Source organism: Bubalus kerabau, chromosome 2 (genome assembly GCF_029407905.1).
Source record: "Bubalus kerabau isolate K-KA32 ecotype Philippines breed swamp buffalo chromosome 2, PCC_UOA_SB_1v2, whole genome shotgun sequence".
NCBI classification, from domain to species: Eukaryota; Metazoa; Chordata; class Mammalia; order Artiodactyla; family Bovidae; genus Bubalus; species Bubalus kerabau.
The window spans coordinates 90,427,854-90,453,958 of NC_073625.1; the positions used below are offsets into that span (position 1 = coordinate 90,427,854).

A 26,105-nucleotide genomic window follows, 5' to 3' on the forward strand; every position below is an offset into this window, starting at 1 on the left:
CTTATGTAGTTTCTGGCCCCACTCCAGGGCCTTACCTATAGGAGATAAAATTCACCATTTTGGAACTCTACCTGGGTACCAAAAGGCAAATCTGTCCTCAAACCAGAAATGATGAAGGGGAGGGTCCCGAGAAAGTTTGGCTGCCCTGGGCAATTGATTATGAAAATTACAATACTCTTTTCTGGACTTATTTTTTTCCAATTGCAAATCTTTACAGTGATCAGGCATTGCTTTTTCACTTCATTATCTCCTGTATGAAATCACTTCCTTTTCTGGTTTAGGAGCAAGGAGGCAATTTGAAAGCCTTTTGACTTTGGGAAACAGCAACAATAACAACACAAAGAGAAAGCAAAGAAAAAAATGTGACAGTTATTCAGTAGTTACATAAAAATGGAATTGAGTTATGGTCTGAAAAGGCAGAGAAAGTGAGTCACTTTAATAGAAACAAGTGTAATAGTCATCATATGATTAATTGTTTTGTTTTCTGCCCTCTAAAAACCTTCTCTCTTCTCTTCTCAAAACCCTTTCTCCCTTTTCTTTCTTTTTTCAAAACTCCTGGGACTTTTTTGCACATCTGCAAAACCAATATCAGTTCCAGGTTCCTATTCTGGTGTTGAACCAATCTGGCGTCCAGTCTCAGAAAAGGAAGCCAGTTCTCACCAGACAAACAAATGGAGGTGACCTAATACCTGGGGGAGGTGGGGGTGGTACCCCTGACTTATAAATGACAAAGAATGCCAAGCCTGTCTGGTCCTAGACCACTGACAAACTGAACCACATCAGAACTTACAGGCAATTGATGAGGTCATGGGAAAACAGGTGAATTTTACTTTTGATCAGAGGGAAAGAACGTGGGATAGAATTTAATAATAAGCTAAGTAGTATGGTTCCTTTCTAACAATGTTTTTTAGAAAAAAAAATCAGCAAAGCAGGGATAATATTTTCTAGCCATCTACCTTCTTAATGATGGTTTATTTCTCCAAACTGAGGATGGTTTAAAACACACACACACATTTTGATGCTATCAATAAATAGAAGGAACTTTTCTTTCCACTAATAAAATATACTTGAGGCTGTCAGGCTTTTGTCAACCTCTATTAAATTCAGGTAAACATGGAAGTGAACAAAACAGAAAATCTATACTCTTTGGAAAAAGACAAAGTTATACTTTGGAATGAGAAATTTTGAAAGGTTACGAGAAAATTTGCTAAGCCAAAGTCAGATCTTATTATCCCCACCTTGAACAGTGAAGAAAAACAGTTATTTGTGATTATGCAAGTGGTACTTTCTTGGAGGAAAAAGATCCCAAACAATTCCTGGAAACTCTACTTCTCTGAGAAGATGGCATTTTTGTGAATTGAGGGCAAAGGCGTGGGTAACATATGGAGTACATTTCCCCTTATAACACTGATCTGTTTAAAGCTGAGGAGAAAACCACTTGGCAAGGTGTACTGGCCAAGCCAATGGCAAAAGTCATTTCAGTTTATCCTGAATCTACTCCATGGTCCACCTCCCAGCCTGCCGGACATTGGGCCCATGATTTCTAAGCCCTGAATTGAAAAGCAGCTGAAGATGCGTGAAGAACCCCGCTCTCCTTGGCACTCTTTTTTTGCCCCATGTCTGCAGAGATGATGTAAGGGAAAAGATCTAAAGATTTTCCAGAAACAAGGTGGATTTCAAAGAGCATCAGAGTGAGTGTTTTTTGAAGGCTTGCCTAGCCTAAGGAAGACCTCACAGAACTAGGAACCAGACACGGGATCTTTCCAAAGGTGGAGTGATTCTCCAGCCTGATTGGCCCAGGTCCTTCCTGATTTGGGCCCTGAAGGTCTAGCATCTCTGGAAACCCCTCTTTCCATGCAAACTGGGACAGTAGGAGACTGGTCACCCCAGTAGGAGACTCTGGATGCCTTTGTGGCTCAAATTTTGAGAAAGAAAAATCCTAGTGATACTGAGAACAATTTGTTCAATGTGAGAAACGGAGAAAATAGAAATAAAAACTCTTGATAATAGCAGCTGACATTCACAGAGCCCTTGTTTTGTGCCATGCCTCTGCTGTGTGCTTTTGCACACCTGATTTAAGTTAATCCCAATTACAGCTTTGAAAGTTGTTTCTTCTTGTCCCCATCTTACATAAACTAAGAAACAGAGACATTCAAGTAACTTGCCCAAGTTTACACACACACAGCAAGGAAAGAGCCTGAATGAATAGCACAAAGTACATTGAGCTTAACCAAGAGTTATCCCTTCCACTTTCCACCATTCAGAATCTTCTCATGCCCCATAAGCAGCCTCTTTAAGCTTTAAGATGGAATTAGGCTTCCCAGGTGGTGCTAATGGTAAAGAACCCGCCTGCTCAGGCAGGAGACATGAGACACATGGGTTCAATCCCTGGGTTGGGAAGATCCCTGAAGAAGGACATGGCCACCCACTCCAGTATTCTTGTCTGGAGAATCCCACTGGACAGAGGAGCCTTGGCAGGCTACAGTCCATAGAGTTGCAAAGAGTCGGACACGAATAAAGTGACTTAACCTGCACGCACACAGAACAGGACATATCACTTCTTTGTTTGCTATCCTAAGAACTTGCTAGATACCAGATGCTCCTTCAAGAAAGGGACTAAGGAGGAGAGAAAACGGTACAGCTAACGCTTGTTAAATGGCAACTGGTTTAGCACCTCCTAAAACAGAATCCACGGGCTTCTATGGAATAAAGCTATAAACTCTACAGCAAAGTTACTTGCATCCTGCATGAGTTAAGACTTTCAATGCCTTCTCTCTAAAGCATTCTTTCAGTCATTGATCCTAGGCACTGGGCAACTTCTTTGGAGTTAAGCACCTTGCCAGACAGCTGCCCAGGAGCCCTGTTTAATCCCTCTCTCAAAGAGCAGGGGTGTTGTTTGAATAAAGTTGCCACTGTAATTGCTTGGCTTACCACTTAAGAGTATTATAGGCTCTGGGAATGGATTTCTGGGTGGGGGGAATACAATTAGAAGAAATGTTAACAGTATTCTGTTGAAATATGGAGTGTATAGTTGCACAGGAGGAGACAACTTGCCCCAGACTGGTCACTAGAGGATTGATCTTATGGAGAGAAGCTGTTTTACTTAAGCTGATTTCCTGTATAAAAACAGGAGGCCGAGAGCTTCTGGCTCTGATGAGAGAGGAGGGAAAAAAGGCAGTCTGGATGTACCTCCAGTTTAACACTTAAAATCAGGCAAATGGAAAACACATCCAACCAGGAGTCTAACCATTGATACACGTGGATGACAAATTCAGATTTCCACATTTTGACTGAGAGCCCCTGACATCGTTCTCCCTGGACACATCTGAAAACACGTGTATTTACTGCTAGTGGGCCAGAGACCACCACCACCCAGTTGCAGCTAAAATGCAAGTAGCTCTGCTTTTTTTGTATCCAGACCATCTGTTTTCAACTTAGTGCTCTACTGGACTTCCTAAAACCTGACCTACCTCAAAGTAAGATGACATTCTTTTTCCCCCAAGGGCACCCTTCACCATGAAAGTAAAGCATACACATTAGGACCAGCTGGCTGGAAGGAAGCAGTTTCTAAAGTCAGTCCCATAAACTTTCCAGATTCTCAAGGAAACAAATGACTCATTGGAGCTCTTGATGTAGGTGTCCAGTGCTTCCCAAAACTTCAGCAGACAAGATGAGGAAATGGAATCTATCTGAGGAACCAACCTTTGTTCTGGGGCTACTGCAGCTTAAACACATGTCTGCAACCTACTGGCCACCTGTAAGCAACTCCCTTTTGCTCAATGGTAACAATCCCAAGGATCTGTTTCCATCCATCTATCCATCATTCATCTCTCTATCCATCCATCTATCCATTCATTCATTCAACAAATATTTGAGCCTGATTTTAGGCTCAGGAGTATAGCAAAGATCAAGACAAAGTTCAAGAGTGACAAGGAGAACATTTAAGAGATTGTTACGTAAACAAATGAGAAATGATGGTGGCTTGGACTAGTAGTGGAGACAGTAAGAGGTAAACATAGCAATGAAACATTTTAAAGAGAGAGCTGAGAGGTCTTATGATGATTTAGATACAGGAGATGAGGAAAAGAAGAGAACCAAGGATGACTCTGAAGTGTTGGGCTTACACAATGGGGTAGGTGGTTGAGCCATTTCCTGATACTGATTTTGTAAGAATAATCCTAAACCAGGTAGGTAGAATGAGTCCTGTTAACTGGTCTTTTATTTTATTCCTTGCTTTCTTGAGATACAAGATGCTATTTATGCTTTCAGCCCTTGGCATTTGTAATGACAGCTTTTTTTTTTAATTGGGGGATAATTGCTTTACAATGTTTTGTTGGTTTCTTCCTTACAATGTTGCGAAACAGCCATAATTATATATACATATCCCTTCCTTCTTGAGCTTCCCTTCTCCCTCCCATCCTGCCCCTCTTAGAAGGACAGCTTTTCAATGCAAATCTTTTATGCATGTACCTCAAAACAAGAAAAAATGTGTTGGAGTCAGAGATACATGAACTGTCAGCAAAGAGAAAATAATTCTCCTCAGTATCTGAGGAAATGAACAAATAAATGAAGGCTTGCATTTTGATTTTGCAGTACTCCTTTGCTCCTTAAAATGAGCAACCTGATTAAATCATTAAATGGGAATGCTAAAAGTAGGATTAGGGTCAGGACCTAAAATGTTTGCTCTCTTAAACAATCTGCAAAGATTAGTGGACTCCTGGAGATTGCCTCTCTGAACAGCCTATTGCATTTCCATATTCCACGGAGTCTAGGAAACAGCATTAAAAGGTCTTAACACACTCATTCTGGGACACTTTTTAGATTGCCTTTATTAAAGTAAGAACACTTTATACTAGTAGAATCCTGTTCATCTAAAGGTGGTAGAATTTGCAATCAGCAAACTGTTTATTGACTAGGTGATAACCTTTTGGAATCTAAATTAAACCTGGTGTGTGACATCAGTTTACCATCCCCTGGCCTACACAGGTTAGTAATTATCAGGCCAGAAGTAGACTGCTATGTGGGTGCTCAGTCACTCAATCCTGTCCAACTCTTTGTGACCCCATGGACTAGCCCACCAGGCTTCTCTGTCCATGAGATTCTCCAGGCAATATACTGGAGATGGTTAGCCTGGTATAGAGTAGGGTAATAATTCTCTTAGTAAACATATTAACCGCAACTGATTGGTCCTTGAACATATGTAAAAGACTGCCCTGAGCACTCTAATTCTCATGTTGGTTGGGAAGCACCCTGTTTATCTGAATTCCTTCAGCCTGTGAAAGTTTATCCATCAGACCAGCCTCTTGAAAAAGCACCCCGGGAGTTGCACTGGAAAAAACTACTTCTAAGAGAAACATTCTGTCCAAATGATTAGAACCAAAATGCAAATTCATTAACTCTGTGAACATAACACATAGATTCTGCTAATAAGAATGACAGTTTTTATGCGTGCCCTAAAATGTGCCACAAGAAGGAAGCTTATTAAATAATAAGAATTTCAGTCAGCACACCTTGTCAACAATGCTGGAAAAAATAGAAACCCAGATGAAAAAATGTAGTAAGTAGGTGGTCTTCCTGTCATACCAGCTGACTCACCCCACCCCCCTCAGAAGCCCTCTCAAGGGCACAAGCCACATTTGCAGTCAACCCTCAGCATTTCTTTGCATGACATTTGAACTTAGGAAGAAAAGTATTTTGCTAACCCCTTGGTACTGAATGTTTGACCTTAAAGCTTACTGTTTGCTCCCTTTTTGCCTCTGTCCTCATGACTACAAATGCTATTATTAGTCATAAGATTGTTCAGTCCCTTTTAAATTCCAGCCATGGTATTTGACTCTCTGGCCTAAACATAATAGGGAATACAAAAGTCCTAATTGTTTCTAAGGGGCCTAACTCTTTCATCTTTCCTATGTGCTCCAAATTTTCCTGGCTGTATTCAGAACCAGCACCTATGTGAAGTTTTAGCAGTGTTTGCCCCTAAATCCTTCACTAAACAAGGAGACATTCCTAGTTTTTTTAAAAAAAAAAGCATAGGTTTGTGTGTGGACAGCCCTGGAACTAAATCTCAGCATTGCTACTGGTGAGTTGGGTGACTTTGGGAAAGTCATTAAAACTCTGTGTTTTGCACAATAAATGGAAGATGCATGGAGGGCTTTATATAAATGATACATATATCATATAAAATTCCTGGCACAAAATCAGCATTCAATAAATAATGTATATTATTATCATCAACATCACTCCATTTGTGTAAAGGTAGGAAGAAAATAGAACACTATTTTCCATTTCAGCCTAACCCTGGAAAGGCTTAAAATCTTTAATCTTATGATTGAATTGTTTATGACCACACAAAGGTATGACACATCCAACATACCTCCTAGAACAATCCACTTAAGAGAAACTCAGGCTGTTTTGAGTTTAATCGGAAAAGCCATCCTAGTTTATCTATCATAAAAGCTCGCATAGGTGCAAAAATGCAAAAAGAGTCACAAAGTCACAAGTCTTTGAGTTCAAAGTGTCATTAGAAATGAAATGGTTCAGTTTATTCTTTACAGATGTGGAAACTGAGGCCCAGCTAAGACAAGTGGTGTTTATAAGGTCATGCAACCTACTTTTCCGTCTCTTCCACAAAATCGCCCCTCACTGTCTGGCAGCATCAATCTCCCTTTCTTCTGAACTCCTACAGTTTCCAAAGCTAGCTCACAAGAGAGAACACAATTACTACTGGCCTGATGTTCTCCTCATTGTTTCTTGTGTACATATTATCTTTTCAATTAGACTCATGGCCCGTTGAAGACAAGTACCATGACTTAGGCTTATCTAACTGCAGTGGAGCAGAACACTGTGATGGATGGACTCAGAGGTATTTCATTAACACTCAGTTGATTGGGCAGGGGGCAGAGGGAACAAGCTTTTACTTGTTTCTTTAACAATTCTTGATTAACTTCTGAGAATCCACAAAAGCTAATACAAAAACTTGAAACTGGAAAGTTTGATTAAGGTTTTGAACTAATTAGAACTAATTAGGGAGGGCAGGAAAGGACAGCAGATATGCCTCTCCTAATCCCATCCTACAATCCTTTCTTTGAAATGTGGAGAAAATCCACTTGAGACTTCCCAGGTGACTGATAGCTGTTTTTAAATGAGATTTCCACTTCTGCAGCATCAATTTCTGGCAATAAGTCTGCTCCTTAGACTTGAAACTTTTCTCATGGGGTAAGAAAAGTTTTATTGAATCCATGTGATGAAAGATGAATAATATGAACCTCTATGAGCCAAAATTATTTAAAAAATCAATTGCATACTTAGTTGTATCAGAATGCCACAGCTTCATCATATAGACATGAAGTGACACTTGGCACATCTTAGGAAAATATTTCTTATCCTCGCTTATTTTCTTTTAGCTTGCATTTATTGAGTGCATCTTGATGGTAATACTTACAGACCATTAAATAAACATAATAAAAAGTTAAAAGCCCAGATTCAAGAGTCAAACAGTCTCGCTTTGAATTCTGGGTTCACAACATGGTAACTGTGTGAGCAAATCACTTAACATTACTGCCTCACTTTCCTCATCTATTAAGTAGGGAAAAGTAGGGGAAAAGAGTGGTATTAACTCAGATTTGTTATAAGGATTAAAACAAGACAATACATGAAAAAAATACTTTAAATGTATGACACATGGTATGCACTCAGTAAATATTATTTATCATTACTATTATAATCATTATTAAATACTTATATGTCAGGCACCATGCTAAGCAGTTTATATATTTTAGTAGATATAATTTTTACAAAAATGTGAGTGTGTTCATTAATGTTTCAAGCACCAATAGGAGCTCCTAGCCCACACAGGCACTGAGTACATAACTGATGAATGAATAACTGATTGCATTTACTCCTCACCAAAACTTCACAATGTGGCAGGAACCCAGAATACAACAGTGAGCAAGACGATATCCTAACCTGCAGGAGGAAGCAGGGCCTTGCAGGGAAGGGAGGCAAGTCAACAGCAATTCTGATCCAGGTTGATTGCTCTGGTAAGATAGTACAGGGCATATGGGCGAAGGTATGAGGACCCTGATGCTGAGAAAGACTGAGGGCAGGAGAAGGAGGCAACAGAGGAAGAAATGGTTGGATGGCACCACCAACTCAACAGACATGAGTTTGAGCAAACTCTGGGAGATAGTGAAGGTCAGGGAAGCCTGGCCCATGGGGTCGCAAAGAGTCAGACATTAGCAACTGAACAACAGCATGAGGAACATCTAGTCCAAACTCAAGGAAACCACAATGCCTTCTGGAAAAAAAATGGCATCCTGATTGATACGTGCAGGATCTGTTAACATGCAACAGGGCATGGTCATTTCCTTTGACCGGTGTCACTCAACATGATGAAATGAGGGAAAGAGAGGAGCCACAGAGGTCAGTGGGGCTCTGAGTGCAGTGGGGACTCCATCCTAATAGCCGTGCAGCCATGTAAATGGCTTTAGAATGATGACTGTGGCTTTCTCCATCTCACTGGTTCTCAGAGTTCTACCATTTGCTTTGAGAAACATTAACTTGGATATTTATTTGCCTATTTGCAAGTCCACGTTGCTAGAACAATAATCACTTATGGTTTTCAGATCCAGGCCTGTTTTTGACCATCTTTTGACAGTGGTTTCTAAGCCCAAAGCTATCTTGAACCCTTTGAACTCAAAGCCTGTGGGTAGAAGTTCTTATCATGAGTAGATCCAATAGGATCTGTCATTTTTGCCACAGAATTTCTCATCTGATTACCTCCACATACCATACTATGATTCAATGGTTAATCTCTCTCTTAAGCTTATAGCAAAAGAGAAAGGTTAACTTTTTGTACATGGTTGACTCAACCTCATTGATGAGTGTATCTTGTATTATCTTCTAATATTAAATGACAGAGAATTTTCAGGGAAGAAGATAAGTAGCGAGATGTGGAGCAAAAAAAAAGTTTTGTAATCCTAGTTACCTTCCATTTAACATGTTCTTAATTCCAGTTTTGATTGTGCATGTATATACTACATTACTCTGGACTTCCTAGGTGGTCTCCCAGCTAACCTGAATTTTTCTTTTTAGAATTCAAGGTGATAACACTGAATAAGAATCACATAATAATAATAATGACACATAGATTTTCAGCTGGAGACCTCATGAGAATTTTATATTCACCAAAAAGCAGCCTTTTATATAAATGTGTCAGGTCAGTTGGCATAATTACCTGAGAAAACCTAAATTCAAACAATCTTTTCCATCACAAACCAGGTGTGAATTGGTTTATCTTTGCAGAATGAACTCCTTAGTGGTTAACGTATTAGGAAAAATTTGAAAAAAAAAAAAAAAAAATAGGCTATGTATTTAAAAACTGGAACCTAGTACTAGTCTGTGTGTGTGTGCTAAGTCACTTCAGTCATGTCCAACTCTGTGCAACCCTATGGACTACCTTCCAGGCTCCTCTGTCCATGGGATTCTCCAGGCAAGAATACTGGTATGGGTTGCCATGCCCTCCTCCAGGGGATCTTCCCAACCCAGGGATTGAACCCAAGTCTCTTACATCTCCTGAATTGGTAGGCAGGTTCTTTACCACTATCACCACCTGGACTATAAGAAAAGGCAGTCTTTGTTTTTGAAGTTAAAACCAGAAAGTAAGGCAAATTATTTAAGTCAAGACCTTAGAAGAATGATAAGGAATTTTAGAGAATGAAAACAAGTGGGAAGAAAGACTCCATCATGACTCCTTTAGCCCCACTTAGTTCTGTATTGTTCTGTTTGTGATTTTGGTGTGGTGAGAGGATGAGGGAGGGAAGACCAGCAAACAAGGGGCAGGAGAGGAAAAGTGGGAAACTGGACAAAAAGAAAGGCCTGAAAAGATGAAAGGCGTGGCGGGGAGCATTCTCAGACCACTTAGAATTAGGGAGTAGCACTGCAGATAGGCGCTCAGGCAGGCCATGCCCCTTGCTCACCATCAACTCTTAACACCACGCCAGGAGGAACGCCTACTGGGTGAAAAGTGCAAATATCACTCAGAGACATGCTATGCGAGTTATGTGGTGCAAGATGGGACAAAGGCATGAAAAGAACTGTTAAAAATGTCAGCTGATTGCTGAACAGTCCAGCCAGCCCGCCAGTGAGTCCAGAGCACATGTTCTGTGTTCAGTTGGTACGAAAACTGTGGTCGCAGCCTAGGTAGAGAGGACTGAAGGCAGAAGAGAGGGGCCTGGTGATCCCCACAGGAGGGCAAAAGATAGACCTAAAATCCAAGTAGGTTTTGTTGTTTGAGACAGAAAATAAATTGCTGACAACCTGGCAATAGAAGAAGAATGGCTCAAGTTTACACAAATATTCATTCTTTTTTGATAACTGGAATATGATTAAATACAGACTTCCCTTACTTAATTAGTCATGAGGTTTGTTGAAGAATAGTTTTCAAGTCAAGCAAGCAAAAACCAGGCTAATGCAGGAAAATGCAAAAGAGCAGATGAAAGTATCCATCTTTCTTATAAAATCCCTGAGACTATTTTAGCAGACGCTGGGTTTCTTAAGTCAGGGAGTGCTGTGGCTAACTCTGATATGGCTTTTGATGCTTAATTCAAAGTTCAGCAGAAGTTTAAAAGGAAATGAAGTGAAAATTGATCACTCAATATATAATCACTTGGAGAAAGATATCCACCCCAAAAATATTTTTGCCATGGACTTTTTTCAATGCCCTACTTTTGAAAATTCTTTCAATAATGTAAATTTTTTTTTAAATTCCATGCTTGGAAAATACAGAACAAAGTTCCATATAGTTCCACTATATACAAATCTCCTGTAAATGCATTATCATACTTAGGTAATTTAAAAAATAAAAATAAATAAATAAAATATTCCATGCTACTTAAGTGTTTGAAATCAAAGAATGTTTTTTAAAGAGAATCCTATGTGTCATGATATTCTCAATATACTTGTTTTAGTATGTGGTTTTAAAAGAACCCAGGCCATGAAAGATAGAAAGCATATCCATGTGGATAGAGAAGATGGGGAATTACAGACTCCTTTTCAGGGGACACCAACTTAAAGAAAAAACTCATATATGATATCAGTGGCCTTGCAAAAATATTCAGGCTATAATAAACTGGAAAATGACTTAGCATATACAAAAACTCATACCCTTTGACATTAATGTATCATAGAAGCAAAAATAGGTACCCAAGAAGATCTTATATTAAACTATGTAAGTTATACCTCAATAAAAAAATGTTAAACAGAGTTTAGAGGTTCTTGCTGTAGAAATCAGTCATTGGATGACACATTAACATACATAGGATTACTGCTATTGTAAGAATAGTGTTAGTTAAGGGAAAATAGCTGCTCTTTGGGGCCAAAGGATACTTAGAACTTATCCATGGGATTGTTGAACAGTAAAAGTACACAAAACTTTAAAAATATTTTGTCCATTGTATCACTTTATAGTTGTGAAAAACAAGATACCCCTCTTCAACCCATTGCGATATCTACAGGTAAATTCTTGCCCAAGGGATTAAGAGCTAGGAAGTGGCCATTAATAGGTTGAGACTATCATCTCACCCATTCCAAAAAATATATATATAAATTCCAATGTTCTTTTATACTTTTATGACCCAATAAATAAGACCTGATTGGAACTAGATAAATGGGACGGGAAAAAATATATAAATAGATGACATCTGAAATAGAAAGAAAATCCAGGAAAGAAAGAAGCCTGAAGTGTGTGTTTAACCACTGTATTCAGAAGAATGACTGTTGCAGATAGTTCCCTCTTTTTAATGAGAAAAGAATAGGAAATGAATTTAAATTACAACCAAAGGAATTTAAGTTAGATTGAAAGATCTTATTGACAGTGAAGATTTTATAAACCCTGTAAAAGGTTCCTGGGAAGGAATCCCCTATCTGGATATATTTTAGGGATGAGAGATACCTATTTGTCCAGGGTGGTTGAGGTAGAGACCTACCTAGAATTCGCTTCCAGCTGAACTCTATAAATCCAGATTAATTCCTGACAACATTTGAGATGTCAGAGACAGCAAGTGCTAGACAATGACAAAAAGTTTTGTCCCTTATTAAAAAAAAAATTCACCCAAAGTAATCATTTCCTTGAAAAATCAATTGGCATATGCTAGCTGATTAAAAGTGGAATGTACAATTATAATAGACACTGGTTTTTATTTTCTTTTTAGCCTGGTTTCCAGTGGAAAGAAGGCTTATGAAATCTCTCTGGCAGGCTACTCCTTGCTTAATACTTTTTACTTTCCTTCTAACCAAATCTCTTAGAAGAACCTAGACCTAAGTAGAAATACACGTGCCTTCAGAGCAAGTACCTGGGAAGGAAAAAAAAAATTCTCCCCCCACTGCAAAGAAACACTTGTTTCCCTCCTAACTGAAAGAAGCAGGGTGATCTCACCTTTATCATCATCCACATGCTCCTTACCCTCATACAGACTTCAGCAAGTTCTCTGCAACTTGTGGAACTTCCCCTCACTTCCACAGCACAAACAAGAGCACTTGCACTCATAGTTCATACCAAAATTCTCTAATTTGTTGTACTTCTTTGTTTATACAGCTGAGCATCTGTGTGCCCCATTGTATTGACACGTCTATTGTCTGGTTTTTATTGTGAGCTCCTGGAGGAGACACATGGAGTCTGTTTAATTTGCTTTGCAAAACACTGCACATGCACACTGTGCCTGCCTGGATCCCCGATCAATCAATAAACTCCATGGATTAATCAAAGCAGGAGGGAGATGACTAAGACTTGGTTCTTAGACTCTATGTCATCCCATAATCTTCCGATATGCAGCACACCAAAGCCCTAAGGACAGTCAGGGGCCATCAGGAACTGAGCAGTATGGACAAGCGTCCAATCAACAACTGGAAAATCTAATAAACCAGGGTGTGAAACGTATAGAAAGTAAGACCTTATTCATTTGAGAGCTTTCCCAACACCATGACCCTCCTTCCTCTTGTGTATAAACAGTCTTGCTGATGCTGTTAGCTCAGAGCATCATCTGTCAGATTTAAGACACTCCACAGAAGACTGTCAAGTCCAGTCTCTTGGCTTTCTTATTTCTTTATGTTTACAACCCAGATATTTTCACCAGAATCAGTATTTTTCCCTTCCCACCAATCCCTGCACAATCCCCCTTCAACCTTACTTTATGCCAGCCTTCCTCATTAACCCAAGAAGACAGAGACAGGTTGATCCATGTTTTGTAGTTGGGTTAAATATTTCCAATGCCTGTTCATCCTTAAGAGTCTTCAAAGCTACATCAAAGGACAAAATGATTGATAAAAGCCCATCCCTCAGGAAAAGCACAAGGACTGACATTTCATTTAATTCAACCAATATTTTCTAGGTACCAATTATGAGCCACTTGTGTTCTGGGGAGAGAAAGGGGAGTAAAACATAAACTCTATCTTTAAAATATGTGTGTGTGTAATGAGTTAATTTGAGATGTTAAATTATCTTAAATATAAGAGATTTCTTTATTGTAGAATCATAGTATGGATTAAATAATATAAGATATATATATATATATAAACTATACTGAGCACAGAGCCTGCCATATAAGACATCCTCAATAACTAATAGGTATTACTATTGCTGCTGAGTTATAGCTTAATTTAGAGCAATTCTTCTGAGAAGGTTCTCTCTGGAAATCCAACTTGACCTTGGATTATGGGCAATATGTTTGATTGTTATGGGAGTAAGAGGAACCATCACATTCAAATGCAAAAACAAAAAACTATAATCAAGAACACTGAAGTCAGTATTTTCCCATTAAAATAGAGCTCAGCCACATTCTGACGTCCTGAGAGTTGGGTTGCCATCTTTGTCTGGAGTATTTCAGAACCTCGTCCACACCCCAAATATGCAGAGCACATTTTTTCTCCTTCCTGCTTCTTTCTATCATGGTCTGCACCAAAGTTACTCCACAGGCAAGTGACTATTAAGGGACACTTGAAGTTTTCCACATTTATTTCAAAGGTACATAAAATGTTTATTTGGGGGGCATCATTTTAATTTGTTAGCTGTTTTTGAATCAGTATCATCAATTAGTCTTCGATAAGAATAAATCCACTTTTAACTGGAGGTGAAACTAAATCAAATTTTACTCACCCAAGGCATTTTTTTTTCACTTGCCTCAAATCACTTCACAGGTCATCTTAGATGATGTATGATGTTTAATTAATCAATTACTCAATTATTTAATTATATGGATGAATATATTAATGAATCATAATGCAAATGACCAGATGATTGAATGCAAAGTTTCAAAATATTGTCACCCTTAACAAATGAATTCACTTACTTTGCACTTTTTGGTTCAATTTAAGCATTGCTATATAATGCAAAATATCTGAATAACTGAAAAGAGACTCCATGCTAGATTCTCCTTGAATATTGACCTTACAAAGACACAGCTTTAGTCTTTTTCCTGAACTCAGTTGTTTAGAAGACCTCTGAACATACCTTGAATCGCCATTATATTACTAATATTTTATCCTGTCTGAAAGTTTATCTAACAGTTTCATTTGAAGGGGCTATAATTTCTCAGCAAGGATGAGGAACTTCTAGGAAAGGGTGATATGTTTTTATCAATTGCAAGTGTCAAGAGGATATACCTACAATGAAAATTTCATTGACTACTTCTTATCAATGTCATTGACTACTTCTCTTCTTAAATTGCATTATGAGAACCTAATTTTAGATTGCAACCAGTGAACCTTCTGCTCTCCAGTTGTCTAGAGTCACTATTTCTCAAATTTATTTGCATATAGAAGTGTTAATTTCGCACTTCATCCTTCATTATTCCAAACTAGTAGGAATTTCAGATATACTTTGGCTCTTTAGATCTTTTCAATGCCCTTTTCTACCAGGTCATTTATACTTGGCTTCTTTGAAGTATACTGTGTGTTTGTAAACTGTGTGACTATAATGTGCGTCTTATAAAAAAAGGGAAAATGAGTGTCTCTCTAACTGCAAGGTACTTAAAAGAAGGCCAGTTATCTACAATCCAGACCCTCAGTGGTGGCTTAGTACAACCTTAGGAGATTTATTTTCCTCTCTCTTATCAGGATTTAGTCATTAATTCAGAATTAATCCTGTCTCGGTAGATATGAAATTTAACAATCCTTGTTTTATCTGAGACATACAACCTTAAATTTTTATAAAAAGTTAGCTGAAGGATGAAGGCATTCCTTCAGATGGGTGGAGAAAGGGAAATGCCCCGCCCACCGCTTCCTCCAGCTCTCCAAACATTATTAATGAAACCAAATCAGATGTACCACTCTGTGGGACTGTGAAAATAGCTTTCAGGAACCTCAAGGCACCTTATCCAATTGTTGTTCTAAAGCCCTGGCATTTCTAAACCACTCAAATACACAGTTCCTATGCAAATCTTGTGCCCAATTTAATAACACTATAAAATCAATGAACATTTTCCACGCTCCAGACAACTGCCATGAATCAGCACAGTAAAATAAAATGTCCCTTGAAAAACTTGGAACTAAACCCTGGGATAATGTCAGTGGGATAAGAATAGGCAGTTCTTCTGTTTTGCTGATTCATGATTAATCAATCTTCTTTAATATTGTGTGAGAGAACAGGTCTCTTCTCATGACCTTCACTCACGTGTTGCACACTTCTCAGGATTAAATGAGTCTGTGCAACTACTACTAGCCAGGAGACTGGCCCAAAGGACATGTTTAGTAAATGTGCTTTCCCATCCCTTCAAGAATCATAAGAATGTGGCCTGCCTGCTTTGTGAGGAAACTATAAACTGGTAGGGATAGGCTATGTTGAAACACATATCAAAACTTGTGCTTGAGTGTCTGAATGTTATATCACTTCTGAAATGGTGTGGCCTATTTATAAATAGCAATTCAGATTTTTCTCATGAATTTTATAGAAACAGATCTCATTTCTGTAGAATCTTGTAATCATAGTTGGCCACTGAGACCCAGCCACTGAGGTTCCTGCAATTCCAGAAAGAATAACACCAAGAGGGACAGCTTTAACTCTCATCCACTCAAGGGGACACGTAAGACATCTCCTCATTCCAGAGGTTTGTATTAAACCAGCCTCAAAAGATGAAACTCTGTTTTCAACACTTTAAGTGCTGAAAGGGAAGTTTTTCAAGATGTGTTCCTTACCCAGTGAATAAATCATATGTTCAGCAGCAAAAAAAACATTGGTGGGAGGTGCACATTCTTCAAGTCAAAGCAAGGAGCCTGCTGAGTGGTGCTCTAGTTTTGAAAATATCTAATTTGACAGGGGAGCTCTCATCACAGTCCTGAAATGATTTTATGATGTTGTGATTTTGTGCTGGCTGTTTCTTTTTTTTTAAATTGAAGCAATGTACTTTAATCAGAACCATCAAAGCTTTGGAAAATGCCCATATAACATACAATATCTAGGGTTTTTTTAACGGTTTCAAATGCAGTGTCTTATGCACTGCTAAGTTTTGTATTTCAAAAGTACAAAAAGTATTTGCAAAGCATCCAGCAAATATTTATGAATCACCTACCGTGTGCCCATCCTAGTTCCAATCACAAGGGACGTTGTTGTTTGTTGTTTAGTCACTAAGCCACATCTGCCTCTTTTGTGACCCCATGGACCATAGCCCAGCCAGGCTCCTCTGTCTCTGGGATTTCCCAGGCAAAAATACTGGAGTAGGTTGTCATTTCCTTCTCCAGGGGATCTTCTTGACCCAGAGATCCAACCCACATCTCCGGTATTGGCAGGCAGGTTCTTTACCACTGAGCCATGAGGGAAGGCAAGGGATGTTACTAAGAATGAAACGAGTTCTCTGCTCTCAAAGAGAGTGGAGAGAAAGGAAGCGTTGCTGTTAAGGCAGACTATGAACGGATAATATGTACGATGAAGTAGGGAGTGTACAAGGGTTACTGTGTGATGAAAGGGAATTAGAGATACATGAAAATGAGTGGCTGACTTTAGATTAGATGGTCAAGAAAAACCTCTCTGCAGAAGTGACCTGTAAGTTGAGATTTAAATGAACAGCCCAGCATGCAGGGTTCTGCAGGAACAGCATTCCAAACATGGGAGCAGTAGAGGCCTGAAGACGGGGACCAGCACGATATTTCCCACAAGAAGAAGGCCAGTGTGGCTGGAGAATAAAGGGCAAAGGGGAAAGAGGTGTGGGGGAATTCGGAGGTTGGCTGAGAGAATTATATGGGGCCTTTCAGCAAGAAAAGCAGTTTAGATCTGATCTAAGTGCTGTGTGGGGTTTCTGTGGTAGCTCAGCTGGTAAAGAATCCGCCTGCAATGCAAGAGACCCTGGTTGGATCCCTGGGTCAGAAAGATCTCCTGGAGAAGGGAACAGCTACCCACTCCAGTATTCTTGCCTGGAGAATCCCATGGAAAGAGGTGTCTGGCAGGCTAAGTACTGAGGGGAGCTATTAGGTGCAAGAGTAGGGGTGTTAAGCGGTTGAATGGCGGATCAGACTTTTTCAAAATTCATCTCATCTGCTCTGTCGGCAGAGCAAAAGTAGATACATTTTTTCATGCAATTGGAACTATGGAAGAGTTTCCTTACGCATAAGCTTAAGGAAATTCGGAGGGAAAGTGAGGGCGGTTGAGGCTGGCCACGTTGTGGCAGGAGGGGCCGTGAGTCCAGAGCCGGGGTCTGAGGAGGAGAAGCCAGTGGTCCTTATACAGGTTGACAGGAAGGTGTCAGCCTCCCGCATCCCCGAGCGCCCAGAACTGCCCTATGGCCGCCTGGTCCTTCAAGTGCAGGAGCCAGATGAAATGCGGGAAATGGAAAGACAACGTGACCGTCTCAATCGGTTAGAACAAGCCACAGGAGGCTGTTCGAAGTGTAGTGAGAAGCCTGGGTACCAATCTGCGGCTGAAGCCATGCTCCCGGGCATCCTGGAGATGCGGCCCAGCATCTTTGACCTGGGTCTGAGGGCTATGCCCCGGGCCCTAACCTGCTGACATCGCCTGGATGCTACAGATGGAGAAAAGCCTTCTACCCGGGTCAGGAGCCCCTGAAGAACACCTGCAGGCCCGGGCCCTCTGATTGTCAGACGGTGCGCTGTCTCGGGGCCCAGCTAGCCTGAGACCAGGGAGAGGTTCCTGGCCCTGTAGCAGCTCAGCCAGCCCCATGCCGCATTCCGGGGTCGCGCCTCTGCGCCGCCGAAGGCTAAAATCATGGCAACCGATGCCTTTTCGCTACATAAACAACGAATTTCTTATCTCCGGAAAGTTAAAAGGTCTCTCCCCCCTTACCTCGGTTTGGATCTTCACCCCAAAGCTTCCTCCCTTGTCAGTGACATCACCCAGGAGACCGAGGAGACCCCTTGGAGTTTTTGTTCTGCCAGCCCTGATGTTGCAGAGCAGAACACAAAGCTCCTGTGTCTCTTTGTCCCAGGCCAGCGGCTTTGCAGACGTGATGGGTACCCAAAGGCCTTTCACAGAATGAAGTAGAGCCAAGACCCGAACCCGGGTTTGTTGAAGGAGGAAGACCCGTCTGTCCTTATCTCTGAATTTACTCTGAAGGAAGAAGGTATCACAGGAAACAGCGCTCAGTTCTGCAAACTCAGTCTCACCCTCCTGGAATTACTTCAATAGCTGCCGTCCACACCTTAGGTGTTGCTGCCTCTTAATTAGAAAGCTTCGACAAGTCTTGCTGGAGGTTAAAGCTTGGACTTAAAGAGAAGAGTTGCCTTATATGTTTTTCATACTTCAGACTTGGGAATCCCTGGTAGCTCAGAGGTGAAGAATCTGCCTGGAGTGCAGGAGCCGGTGGTTGGATCCCTAAGTCTGGAAGATCCCCTGGAGAAGGAAATAGCAACCCACTCTGATATTCTTGCCTGGGAAATCGCATGGACAGAGGAGCCTAGTGAGCTACATTCATGGGGTCTCAAGAGTCAGACACAACTTAGAGACTAAACCACCAGCAAAATTCAGACTCAACAGAAGGCCAGTTTTGAGCTGAAACACGTTGCAAGTAATTGTATCTATTGGCATGTCCCAGTTGAAAGGGTGAGACAGAGGTTTCTGGTTTTTCCTTGCCCTTGGGCAAAAACAGGTCCTAAATGAATGACCAACTTCACTGCATTAAACTCTGAACATATTTCTTTATTTTCCAGAAAATTTGTACTATGTACACTCCACGTTACCCAAACCAATGTTTAATTTTTTTTTTGCCAGTTTGATAACCAAAATTTTAATTCCATTGTGTAATTAACATTTCCTTTACTTACTAGGTTGAACATTTTTTACATTTTTTTAGCCTTTTTGTTTTTGTGTGTGTGAATTTTGTGTTCATTTAATTGCTCATTTTTTTAACACAATGTTACAATTCTTTCCCCTGATAACTCATAAGTGCTCTTTTCTATACAAAGGATATTGACTCAATTTTCTCAAACAACTTCACAGGGTGTCTTTTTCGTTCAATTTCTTAAATTTTTACTGTAAAAATAGCACACATACATGCGGGTATGCTCCAGTTTTCTATTGCTGCATAACAAGCCACATGAAAATGTAGTGGCTTTGAAATAACCAACATTTTATTGTATCTCAGAATTTTATGGGTCTCAGCTGGGAGCTTTTTCTCTCTTTTGGCTTATTTACCTGATAGATTGGCTGACTTGGAGGGCCTCACATGGCTTTACTCACACATTTAGTGCCATGGCAGGGATAGAAGGAAGTCTGAGCTCTGCTCGAATTGTCCCTGGAGCACCTAAACCTGGCTGCTCCTGCAAGGTGGCCTAAGGGCAGTCAGATTTCTTAACTGGAGGCTCAGAATTCCAAGACAATATTCTAGAAACAAAGTAGCAACTGGTCTTTCATGACCCAGTCTCAGAAGTTACATAGTGTCAGTTCCACTGTGCTCTATTGGTCAAAGAAGTCACAAACCCTTCCAGATTTAACTGGGAGGGAACACAGAGGTGAGTTAAACAATCTGTGACTGTTTCAAACTTTCATAGGGATTAAATATTTTAAAGATTAAAACAAATTCCACTTCACCTTTTGTTTGCTTATAATGTTTTTAAAGAGCCAATGATTTTTAAGTACTTATATAAATTTCTTTCTTCTTTGTGTTTCTTCCATTGCTTTGTAATTCATTTTTAAAAATTATTTTCATACTGTGTGTCTACAAAATTAAGGACATTATCAGTTACTATATTCAGAGAAATGACTATATGGCCTTTAGATGCTTTAAGTACTATGTATTTTGGCTGCACTCATTTAATATAGTTTTTAATCCTTTCCATCCTTAAAATTCATCTAAAAATTTAGGTTAACCATACATTTAATTATTTAGTTGCAGTAGAGAGTGAGGGATCAGATCAGGTCAGTCTCTCAGTCGTGTCCGACTCTTTGCGACCCCATGAATCGCAGCATGCCAGGCCTCCCTGTCCATCACCAATTCCCGGAGTTCACTGAGACTCACATCCATCGAGTCAGTGATGCCATCCAGCCATCTCATCCTCTGTCATCCCTTCTCCTCCTGCCCCCAATCCCTCCCAGCATCAGAGTCTTTTCCAATGAGTCAACTCTTTGCATGAGGTGGCCAAAGTACTGGAGTTTCAGCTTTAGCATCATTCCTTCCAAAGAAATCCCAGGGCTGATCTCCTTCAGAATGGACTGGTTGGATCTCCTTACAGTCCAAGGGACTCTCAACAGTCTTCTCCAACACCACAGTTCAAAAGCATCAATTCTTCGGTGCTCAGCCTTCTTCACAGTCCAACTCTCACATCTATACATGACCACAGGAAAAACCATTGCCTTGACTAGACAGACCTTTGTTGGCAAAGTAATGTCTCTGCTTTTGAATATGCTATCTAGGTTGGTCATAACTTTCCTTCCAAGGAGTAAGCGTCTTTTAATTTCATGGCTGCGGTCACCATCTGCAGTGATTTTGGAGCCCAGAAAAATAAAGTCTGCCACTGTTTCCACTGTTTCCCCATCTATTTCCCATGAAGTGATGGGACCAGATGCCATGATCTTCCTTTTCTGAATGTTGAGCTTTAAGCCAACTTTTTCACTCTCCTCTTTCACTTTCATCAAGAGGCTTTTGAGTTCCTCTTCACTTTCTGCCATAAGGGTGGTGTCATCTGCATAGCTGAGGTTATTGATATTTCTCTCAGCAATCTTCATTCCAGCTTGTGTTTCTTCCAGTCCGGCGTTTCTCATGATGTACTCTGCATATAAGTTAAATAAACAGGGTGACAATATACAGCCTTGACATACTCCTTTTCCTATTTGGAACCAGTCTGTTGTTCCATGTCCAGTTCTAACTGTTGCTTCCTTACCTGCATACAAATTTCTCAAGAGGCAGATCAGGTGGTCTGGTATTCCCATCTCTTTCAGGATTTTCCACACTTTATTGTGATCCACCCAGTCAAAGGCTTTGGCAAAGTCAATAAAGCAGAAATAGATGTTTTTCTGGAACTCTCTTGCTTTTTCCATGATCCATCGGATGTTGGCAATTTGATCTCTGGTTCCTCTGCCTTTTCTAAAACCAGCTTGAACATCAGGAAGTTCACGGTTCACGTATTGCTGAAGCCTGGCTTGGAGAATTTTGAGCATTACTTTACTAGCATGTGAGATGAGTGCAATTGTGCGGTAGTTTGAGCATTCTTTGGCATTGCCTTTCTTTGGGATTGGAATGAAAACTGACCTTTTCCAGTCCTGTGGCCACTGCTGAGTCTTCCAAATTTGCTGGCATATTGAGTGCAGCACTTTCACAGCATCATCTTTCAGGATTTGGAATAGCTCAACTGGAATTCCATCACCTCCACTAGCTTTGTTCATAGTGATGCTTCCTAAGGACCACTTGACTTCACATTCCAGATGTCTGGCTCTAGGTCAGTGATCACACCATAGTGATTATCTGGGTTGTGAAGATCTTTTTTGTACAGTTTTTCTGTGTATTCTTGCCATCTCTTCTTAATATCTTCTGCTTCTGTTAGGTCCATACCATTTCTGTCCTTTATCGAGCTCATCTTTGCATGAAATGTTCCTTTGGTATCTGTGATTTTCTTGAAGAGATCCCTGGTCTTTCCCATTCTGTTGTTTTCCTCTATTTCTTTGCAATGATCGCTGAAGAAGGCTTTCTTATCTCTTCTTGCTATTCTTTGGAACTCTGCATTCAGATGTTTATATCTTTCCTTTTCTCCTTTGCTTTTTGCTTTTTTTCTTTTCACAGCTATTTGTAAGGCCTCCCCAGACAGCCATTTGGCTTTTTTGCATTTCTTTTCCATGGGGATGGTCTTGATCCCTGTCTCCTGTACAATGTCACGAACCTCATTCCATAGTTCATCAGGCGCTCTATCTATCAGATCTAGGCCCTTAAATCTATTTCTCACTTCCACTGTATAATCATAAGGGATTTGATTTAGGTCATACCTGAATGGTCTAGTGGTTTTCCCTACTTTCTTCAATTTCAGTCTGAATTTGGCCATAAGGAGTTCATAGTCTGAGCCACAGTCAGCTCCTGGTCTTGTTTTTGCTGACTGTATAGAGCTTCTCCATCTTTGGCTGCAAAGAATATAATCAATCTGATTTCGGTGTTGACCATCTGGTGATGTCCATGTATAAAGTCTTCTCTTGTGTTGTTGGAAGAGGGTGTTTGTTATGACCAGTGCGTTTTCTTGGCAAAACTCTATTAGTCTTTGCCCTGCTTCATTCCGTATTCCAAGGCCAAATTTGCCTGTTACTCCAGGTGTTTTTTGACTTCCTGCTTTTGCATTCCAGTCCCCTATAATGAAAAGGACATCTTTTTTGGGTGTTAGCTCTAAAAGGTCTTATAGGTCTTCATAGAACCATTCAACTTCAGCTTATTCTGTGTTACTTACTGGTTGGGGCATAGACTTGGATTACTGTGATATTGAATGGTTTGCCTTGGAAACGAACAGAGATCATTCTGTCGTTTTTGAGATTGCATCCAAGTACTGCATTTCGGACTCTTTTGTTGACCGTGATGGCCACTCCATTTCTTCTGAGGGATTCTTGCCTGCAGTAGTAGATATAATGGTCATCTGAGTTAAATTCACCCATTCCAGTCCATTTCAGTTCACTGATTCCTAGAATGTCAACATTCATTCTTGCCATCTCTTGTTTGACCACTTCCAGTTTGCCTTGATTCATGGACCTGACATTCCAGGTGCCTATGCAATATTGCTCTTTACAGCATCGGACCTTGCTTCTGTGAGGGAAGTGTGGCTAAATAGTTCTTGTTTAGTTCTTTGCACTTTTCAGGTTCATTCTTCTAAAATGATCTGAAACACAATGAGTTACTTTTGGTCTGTGTAGCTAGTAGTACCCATCAGGTGTTGCAACGGTGCTCAAATATTGAAAAAATTTATTCATTTCATAAATGTGATTGTAGTACTCTTTCTTACAGTGTTCTAAGTGGCAAAGCAAAAAAAAAAAAAAAATGTGTCCTCCCATAGCAGCATTTAATTAGCAATTATTTTAAAGGACATTCTTCTAGATAATAGAGAGGAAAGAACTCTGTTAACATATATTGTAAAAACTTAATAAATGCTAAATGATGGTGGTCATCTCATGTTCTAAAAATTTAGATTGAGATCTGTTCAGTTATTTTCTGTTTCCAATGGTGCATTTCAAAACCTGGTTTTGCCATCTCAGTATGGAACTGTGAAAGCTGTGTGGAAAGAAGTAAATTGAATAAGATGTATGACACACATAATCACAATCTTCAGTGTTTCTATTTATCCTGTGTGTCTTTCTCCTATTGTCTTTTCACCACATTCAGGAAAAGAAAAAGGAATTTTGGAAGAAGAAAACATTGGGAAAAATGTTATTGTCTAATGCAGTTAATCACAGGGTGGAGTTTCATATCTTTTTTTCCTAACATTTTATCTCCAGCACTAAGCATTGGGCCTTTTGCATAGTAGCGCTCAATGGATAGAGAAGAATGATTTGGGGAGAGGCACAAATGAATTTACCAGCCTGTTCCTGTGATCTAGTTTGAATCTGGAGAGTTTCTTTTTCATGGAGGCAGCTACATTTATGGAGTATCTCTTCTATATCTGTCTCCACTGCCTGTCAGGCATACCACACAAACAATAGATTGGGAAAGTCAAGCCCTTGAGTCCATTTACAGCCTGAACTCTATTATGGGAGATCACTTGAGATGCCAGTTTCTATACACAAAGTATTCTCAAATCATCTATGGTTAACCCAAACTTTAACTTTATGTCAGAATATCCCCAGGTTGAGCCAAAATTCAGAATGCTGCTGGGTCCACTCTTCTGACACAAGCTTAGGTGTCAGAGCCTGGGCCTTGTGTTTGGGGAACATAGGCCTTTAGCAGCTAGAACCATTCAAGTCCTTCCTCATTTTGTGTTGAATACAAAATACATGTAAACTCCAGAATTATACTCTTCAATACAGTTGCCATTACCCACAAGTAAATATTTAAATCTGAATTAATTTAAATTAAATAAAACTAAAAATTCACTTCCCCGATTGCATTAGCCACATTTCAAGGGCTTAATAGCCATTTGTGGCTAGTGGCTATCATATTGAACATTGCAAAATGTGAATATTTCCTTTATCATAGAAAGTTTTACTGAATAGCACTGCTCTAGAATATATCACTTATATCATATTGCAGAAATTCTAAATTAGAAACCCAATTCTGCATTTATTTCCTAATCAACTAATCCTGGCTTTCAAATCTTTTTAAGGCTCTAAAGTTTCCCTGTTTAAATCTTTTTTGAACAACAAATATAAAGAATATTTCCTAAACAAGTCTCTGTGAAATGTACCAAAACAAAATAGAGACTAATATGTGAAACACAGAGTTAAATTTCTGAAATTCTGATTAAATGGGGAGAAGTTTCCATATGACTTGTAAAAAGTCTAAATTACAGATGGTTTATAAAGTATACTCTAATTAAAAATCTCAAACAAAAACCTGAAAGTGCTGCTGAATTAAAGTTCTACCAGACCTGATTTGATAAATAATAGAGAATACTTTCTAATTCAAATACTATTGTATGCAAATTGATGGAAATATGTTGATGGCACAGATCCCTTTTCTTAAATTAACCTAACATTGCTCCCTGAGGTATTACTTCCATAAATTTCCTCCCACTGTAGCAATTGCCCACATCCTTTCTAAATTATCTGCAGTCTGTATTAACAGAAATTAAATTAATGGGAACCTAGCACATAATATAACCATGAAAAGCAATAAGCATATACAAGAAATGTTTATTTGGATAAAAATTATATATATGGTAGTAAGTGTTTAAAAATAAATAAGCACCTATTTGCATACATAGAAATGCACAAAATTATTCTCTCTCTGAATCAGCATACAAATATCTCTAGTATCAACTAAATATGCACTTAAATTCTGGTCCATAACAGCATCTTTTATTGAAGTGTGTATTTATACGTTGCTATAATGTAATTTCCCCTATGATCCCAGAACAGTGCACTTTGATAATAATCCAGATTCTTGTTGTCTTTCCAACTGAGTAAAAGTATTCTCTTTTTTTTTCTACCCCAGAAGCTGTTCTGGAAGTGGAGTAGCATCTGAAGAGACGGAAACCAGCCCACACGTGCCACAGGGAGGCACAAGCAAGGACAGTGGTCCTCGATTCCGCAGGCGGGCCAAGTCTAAATGTAAGTGTGAGAAGCCATGGAGGGCATGGTGGCCTGGTGGCTTGTGGTCCACATGCGCTGTGGGTGCATCTGCAGAAGTCACTGTCTGTTCAGGTAGCACAGGGGCTGTTGGGGTGTCCAGCCTGCCTGCTTGTCCTATTTCCCACCCTCATCTCCACTGCAAAAGCCTTGAAACCATCTCTACCAATGCCAGGTTTTTAAATCCCTGAGAGTAAAATACATGTGCAGAGTGTGATTCGAGCTGATTTTTAAGCCCAGGCATGCTGAATAGAGTCTTAAAATAATCATTTCCATAGGACCTGACTAGGTATCCAAGTGTTCACCAGATGCTAGCAGCTAGATTTTGCAGAAGAAAATTGCTAACTTAAGCTTCTTTTCATGATTCAGCAGAGGGTTTTAAGTAATAAAAGATCTGGAGATTTGTAAAATAAATAATTCT

The 26,105-nt window shown here is 39.7% G+C and overlaps 1 protein-coding gene across 2 annotated transcripts in view; it reads left to right on the plus strand.

Moving 5' to 3' along the window:
• COL8A1 (collagen type VIII alpha 1 chain) overlaps positions 1-26,105 on the plus strand; it is a 169,514-nt gene that overhangs the window by 81,208 nt on the left and 62,201 nt on the right. Inside the window, exons 1-2 of one of the 2 annotated variants that reach the window (XM_055567909.1) lie at positions 578-3,757; positions 25,551-25,666. The gene's annotated coding sequence lies outside the window, so the exon portion shown is untranslated. Of the gene's footprint in view, positions 1-577; positions 3,758-25,550; positions 25,667-26,105 lie in introns of those variants that run through there. The other variant, XM_055567908.1, reaches the window with a different exon arrangement.